The sequence below is a fragment of the Bison bison genome, unplaced genomic scaffold (assembly GCF_000754665.1).
Source record: "Bison bison bison isolate TAMUID 2011002044 unplaced genomic scaffold, Bison_UMD1.0 scf7180017864325, whole genome shotgun sequence".
NCBI lineage: Eukaryota > Metazoa > Chordata > Mammalia > Artiodactyla > Bovidae > Bison > Bison bison.
Window position 1 is genome coordinate 3703069 of NW_011494897.1, and position 7451 is coordinate 3710519.

Here is a 7451-nt window from a genome sequence, read left to right on the forward strand (position 1 = left end):
CCGGCGACGCGCCGGCGGGGGAGTTTTATTCCTAGCGGGGTGGCGAAGGGGTTCCCTCGGACTCCCACCCCGACCCACCCTCGCCTGGTTTCTCTCCCACTTGGGCTTTTCTCGCTTAGGGCAGCAGGCACTTGGCAGCCCGCAGAAGGTCCTCTCCTGCTTTCTCCTTTCTGCAGCCGGACAGCCCCCTCGGTTTGCTCCCGAATGGCTCCCTAGACCGTTATCCTAGCTCTCCATCCCTCTCCCAGGGCCTCCTTCACTTGCGCTCTCTCCCTTCCCGGTGTGTCGCTTCCTTTCTGCCTCTCTCTCTCGGTCCTTCTATATCTCTCTGGCTGACCTCTCTCTCTCTCTCCCTGTCTCTGTCTCTCTCTCTCTTCGGGAGCTTCTGGAGCTCCCCTCAGAGCGAACCTTCTGCTGGCAGCAGATAACATCACGATCCTGCCTGGGAGGAGAGATTTATAAGTTCTCCCCGAACCACGTGTTTGCCTTCAACAAAGTGACGTGCTAGGATTACAGTCAGGAGTCCTCTCGTTTACTTAGACCACGAGCTCTCCCTGAACCGTTGAGGGGGTGTGGAAATGAGGGTGGCTGAGAGGCAGGGAGAGAGGAGGTGCAGTGTGCGCCCTGACAGAAGTGATTTATGGTATTTACTTTATATAGTCATTTTGGACCCGTCTGGTAAAGGACAGGCGACCAAGCCTCCCATTTTTACTTCATGTGGCTTGCTCCCGGCTTCCCAGATGGGATCACTTGCTCTAGTCTTCCCATATAGCACACACACACACACACACACACCCCCGCACACTTAGGCAAATGAGCATCAAACAGTTGACTCTGGGCCAGGCCAGCCCCTGAGATAGGTCATCCAAGCTCCACTTTCTTTGCTGTTGTTCACTCACTAAGCCATGTTCCACTCTGCGACCCCGTAGACTGCAGCTGCCAGGCTTCCCTGTCCTTCTCTATCTCCCGGAGTTTGCCCAAATTCATGTGCATTGAGTCGGTGATGCTATCTAATTTCTCATCCTCTGCCACCTTATTCCCCTTTTGCCTTCAGTCTTTCCCAGCACCAGGGTCTTTTAGTGGAGTCATTTTCTGAGATTCCACAGCACCTGCGCTGCTACCTCTGTCCTAAAGCTTATTATGGTTTGTTGTTCACAGCCTGGTTCTGCACTTGAAACAGAACTTTATCTTGTGCACCCAGAGAATGAATTGCATTTATTTTGCTGTTTGAATGGATATCCTCTTAATTTGCTGCCAAAGGCTTTCTCTTCACCTTTTTCCCCAGCTAGACCTGAGTGACCAACTTCATTTTTTTCCACAGCATATATCCAGGAAGCTGGGATTTTAAGTGTTAGATGTCTGCTGTTATACACTACTTATAACTTGACATTTTCTATTTCAACCTAGTCCAAATGAGATGAATAAAAATAATGCTTGCCCCTGTTCACTTTTCCCTTTTTCTTTTCTTTTACCTTTACTCAAAAAACATTTTCATCATGACTGTAGCCATACCAACTAGACAGATGATTTAAACTGCAAACTGTTGAGTTTTCCCCCAGACTCAAGGCCACTATATCATTCTGTAGTTTAGATGTTCCTTTTATTACAGAAAGGTCACAAGGAACTTTCTCTAACTTTTGGAATTTAAACTTTCCATGTGTATGGGGTCTATATCATTAGTAAGTAGAGAGTTAAAATAGCTGTAGTAACAGTAGCAGACACATTTTACACTTAGTAACGTGCTGTGCTGTGCTGAGTCACTCAGTCGTGTCCGACTCTTTGCGACCCCATGGACTACAGCCCTCCAGGCTCCTCTGTCCATGGGATTCTCCAGGCAAGAATACTGGAGTGGGTTGTCATGCCCTTCTCCAAGGGATCTTCCCTTCCCAGGGATTGAACACAGGTCTCCTGCATTGCAGGTGGATTCTTTACTGTCTAATCCACTAGAGAAGCCGGTAGATCCTTAGATGTACATGTTCATTTAATCTTCACAAAGTATTTTTATTATCTCTATTTTGCAGATGAAGAGACTGTGGTACAGAGAAGCTAAGTACCTTTTTCAAGTAAGAAGCAGAGCTGGATTTTGTGAACAGAATCCATTTCCATGTTCTCACCCACTATGTATTTCTAAGAAGCACTGGTTCCAGAACATGTCTGATAAACAAGGATTCTGTGGTGAAGTGAAGTTTAGGAGATACTGGGTACTGTTGCCCTCTCAGGGGTTCATATTTCCCACCATGTTAAAGGCTGAGACTCTTCTGAACTCCTGTGGACATGGGATTTTTCCCTATTCAAACACACTGGAAAACTCTGACATAAAGGAATGGTTCCAGCGCACTCTGAATAATTCTGAAAATTACGTATAAATCGACATAGGTGTGTTCTTTTCTTTAGGTCAGCTGAAAATTGAAGCAGCTTGAAAGGAGTTAGGACAACCAGCTACAATTCCAATAGTCAAAGCAAATTAGAGGCCCTACAGTGGGGCGAGCAGTTTCATCAAGTTGTCATCCCTTTGAGTTAAGTTTGTGAACTGCTCTAATCTAGCTAGACACAAATGAGGAACACTGAATATCCTTACACTGGGGGCAATGACAGAACATAAAGCAGGAGGGACTGAGTGAAGATGTGGCTTTGGAAAGCGCTGGTTACCTCAGGCACCATACTCTGGCAAGGACATAGGTTCAGCCTCCCCTCAAATTAGGGAGACTACCTCTGAGATATAAAGGCAAACGCACCTGAGGTTAAGTGGATTCAGATTCCAGTGTGGATAAAGCAGCAGAAGTCCATCTCCATCACTGCTAGGAAAACAAGCTAAGCCATAAATCCTTCTGACAACCCCCTTCCCAACATACACACACACACTTTTGTCCATAATATTTAGTTTGTTGAACACATATTGCTTACTTTACAACTCCTTAGACTCCTGGCCTATTCATAAGAGGCTACTTTTAGTACTTCCACAGCCTAAGAAGGGAGGACAGCGGAGGGGTTGGTCACTGTAGTGTGACTGAGCAGTGTCTTGAGTATAGCAGGAGGAGCCCCTTTCTATCACTCAGGTGAGCAATCCCTTGAAGATGCAACAGGTAAGACTTCAAGAGCTGTTTCCCCACTTTGCCATAGCCATATGGGTATTTAACCTCCACAGACCATCCCGATTCCCTCAAGGAGGCAGGTGAGCATTGTGGTTAAAAAAAAAAAAAAAAAAAGAAGGTAGGTTCCAGATTTAAGTTTTCTTGGATTCAAATATCTGTCACTTTCTGGCTTTATGATCCTGGACAAGTTACTCAGACACCTTGTGTTAGTTTCTTCATCTATGAAATGGGGATAACACACAGCTACCAAGAATATAAGATGATTGTGAATTACACACGGTACGAAGAGAGCTTCTAACACAACCTGGCACTTAATACGTGTTCATTAAATGTTAGCGACCATTTTTGTATCCTCTTTCAGCTTCAATTTGTCAGATCTTTCCCTAATATAAATAGGATGAAAAACCCAGGGAAGATGCTGCTAAGAATTTGCTTCGTGGTAATGCTTCCATGCAGTTTCTATAAGCACAAGCTCACTGTTATTTAAATGTTATGATATTTTGCCCCTACTAGTTATAGGAAGAAAGGATAAGAAAATACACTTTTTCTATGGTGAATAGAACACTTAGTGATTACCAAAATCCAATTAAGTCCAAATCCCAGTTTCAGTTCTTATTATTTAACACCCTAAAATAGAATTCTTTGTTTTCCAGATCAGAGCAGTAGAGGGTACAGCTGTTTCAACTGCTAGCCCTTCTTTGCTCATTAATGGGTCTATTCATTTAACTTACCTGCAGTTCCTACAAGATCCTAAACAAATGCTTGATGTCAAAACAATTACCCCTGCAGAGGAATTTTTCCCCTAAGGATCACAGACAAAAGTTTATAACCTAGTAGGTCCTTCCTAAGTCTGGTGGAAGAATAACTTCATTTGTAACAATTCTGAAAGCCTCCCCAAGGGTTTCAAGCCTTATAAACCAGGAGGTACAGAAAAGAAATATATGGAGCAAATGTAATTGATTATACTCTCAATAGTTACACTTGATAGATGAAAAATAACTCTTTAATGTGAAGACATACCAAAAGCCTTTTTAAGTTCTAACTTATATCTTTGGTTTTGTCTTGTTTACTTGCTAAGTTGTGTCAGACTGCAGAATCTGACTCTACTGACCCCAAGTACTATAGCCTCCCAGGCGTCCTCTGTCCAGGGGATTTCCCAGGCAAGAATATTGGAATGGTTTGCCATTATGTTTGGTAACACGATTCAAAAACAATTTATTGGTCCACACCATGTTTCGTCTCATGTTCTGTATACATGTCTATCCAAGTTTCTGCTCTCAAAATAATGAAATGATATAGTTTTTTGTTTTTCACCATGAAAAATCATCCAATTATCATTTCCATTCTGTATCTACAGGTTTATCTTAAGAAAGAAGTGATGGAAGGATGAAGGAGGAACACTGGTAGGGAGGAAAAAAGCTGAAAGAGAAGATCAGAGGTGGTAAAAGATAAAGGGGTGAACTCAGGAGACAGGGACAAGGGAAAGCAGAGCATATCAGTAGGTTGTGAGGTTTCAGAGATAAACTCCTCACACTTTGATGATGCACCGTGGGAACACTGGTCTTAACACCTTGGAACTGTGACTAGTTGATGGATTACTGCTGGTGACTTTGCGGCCCTTCCGTCTCTACATTTTCTTCAGTTCCATGAGATTTCCAACAAGGGGGGCAAACCTCCAGAGGCCTGTATCCTGTCAATGCCAGGGCTTACAGAAATCAGCCAGACTCTGGTTACTCTGGTTCTTACCCCGGGTGCAATTCAGCCACTCAAATAGCACTTGGTGACGGATATCAATGAATAGCATTGAGTGATAGATACAAATACATGGACGTTATGGGGACAGTGCTCATATAGTAAAATATGGATATGTGCTTGATGAAACACTAATGCTGATCAAATGAAGCCAGCAGCAGAGTTTTCCTTCATTTTTAGGGCAGGGTTTGACACTTGCCTTTACTGAATCTCCGCTCCTACTTCACTAACTGCACTAGGTCAGCAGTCCCCAGACTCTTCACAAAGCAAGAGACTGGAATTAGGCTGCTGTGGGAAAAGTGTGACAGAGTCGTATGAACAAAGTAAAAATGTAAGAATGAGGAAGGAAGAGAAAAGGCAAAGGGTAAGAGAAAAACAGAATGATATTCTCATAATTAAAATGAGTAGGACAACATAAAGTAGAATTTTTATCATTTAACATATACAGTCTTTAAATGAATGTGTCATCCTTTCAGGGGGCTTCATAGATTGTGGAAAAGTTTGAATGGGCAAATTTCCATGAGCAAAGGTACCAACCATGTTTCCAAAGCCTTCCCTTTCTGCTGCTTCAATTATCCTGCAATTAAAAAAATGAAAATAAAACAAGAACCAACAGGCAGTAGCAACTGCACATCAACAGAAAACCTGGATGTGGTTTTTTTTAAACATTAGAAGGAAGAACTAGCAAAGGACTATCAAACCAGTCCTTTAAAAAGCAGTGTAAATATATTTTAATAAATATTGTAAAAAGCAAAGCCACATGGTAGTAATGGTTTGTAAAAATGGAGACTAAGAGCCACAAACTTTTCCTGATGTTTGTTTCAAGTCTCAGAAAAGGTTAGTCCTTACATCGAAGGCAACAGTATAATTCATCACACAAACCCAAAAACCTTCAAGAGTGAAGAGGATGCTTTTCATCAACACATTGGGGCAGGAGGAAACCAGGACTGTCCCAGGCTGTCACCCTAAAATGAAGCTACCTTCAAATCTGAACCTGTAACAATGCATCAGTTAAATTTTCACCTTTTCTCAAGAGTGATATATCAGTATTATGCATATTTTCAAGCGTTTTTTTTCTTTGCTTATGCTACTGATGCTAATAATCACTATGAGAGCTATAATTTGAAAATGCTGAATTGTATGATTGTAGCGTTTATATAAACGTGCATCACCCCCAAGATGAAGCCCCTGAAAGGTACCTGGTCAAGATTCTTCTGAGCTCAATGAAAGCCCATTTGCCACATGGACAGGAAGAAGAGGATGAGGATGAAAATGACTGGGGATTAGCAAGTGTTTCTTGTATTCTGGGTACAGCCAAACTCATTTTTAAACTTTGGAAAGTGAACAACAGAGAAACAATCTGCAAGGTAAAAATAAAGTGTCCTCTCCCCATTTTAGTGTACAGAAAAAAAGAACAGAATGTTTGTGTCATTTGCCGCTTCCAGGTCATGTCATACTGACTTTTTACATGTTGATCTTTCCAGTTTAGTAAACAGTAAAGGCTGCAACAAAACCAGGGACACCTGGGAGCTGCACCTACATTTCTGGTTTCTTTTTGGATTGTTTCAGCTATATCTATGTGTCTTTCCAAGAACAAAGGCAGATCTTTACAGTTCCTATCAAATGGCAAACTGTTTATCAAAGACCAAAGAAATAAATCCAGAAAAGAGTGCATGCTAGGAGGCAGAGAGACTTCAGCAATACATAAAAATGATTTAGTTACTAGTTATTAGAGATAACAAGTTTTTGTTTTTTAAGAAGTCTTTGTTAATTAAGTTTCTTACAGTCACTAAACTACATATTGTTATAAGATCAATCTAGTTATGTGACCAGTTATAACAATTAAATGGAATCAACACTCCTGTTATTGGGGGGAAAAAAAGAAAAAAAAAATCAGTTAATTCAATGAGAGCCTAACTCATGCCACCTAGAGGAGAAAAGCGGTATGTCTCACAACTTTCTATTTGTGGAGAAAACTGACATGCTCGATTTCCCTGGATATTTTCATCACGGCCTATTAAACAATCATACAGTGTCATTGGGCTATAATTTAAAAAGAAAACTGCAATTAAGCTTCACCTCAATAATATTTTCCATTGACTTCTTTTCTAGAGGAAAAATTATAAAGTTTTAGTTACCTGTTATCTCCTAGCCAATAATATCCTAAAATCTACTCTGAAAGCAGTCTGAATATCTAAATTCTTAATAGCAAAAATGTCAGCCCTTACACTTTCATAAGCCATCTAATATTATGAAGTATAACAACCAGAGTTATGGGCAACATATCATATTTTAATATAAAAGGAGCTACAGACCAGGGAACTAATCCACTCCAATAGTTAAGGTGGTTCCATTTCTGTAGCATCCAGATAATCAGATAGTAAAGTTTCAGTTGTCAGACATACTCAAACAAGATATATAATAAATTCTCCAATCAGATCAGATCAGATCAGTCGCTCAGTCATATCCAACTCTTTGCGACCCCATGAATCGCAGCACGCCAGGCCTCCCTGTCCATCACCAACTCCCGGAGTTCACTCAGACTCACGTCCATCGAGTCAGTGATGCCATCCAGCCATCTCTTCCTCTGTCGTCCCCTTCTCCTCT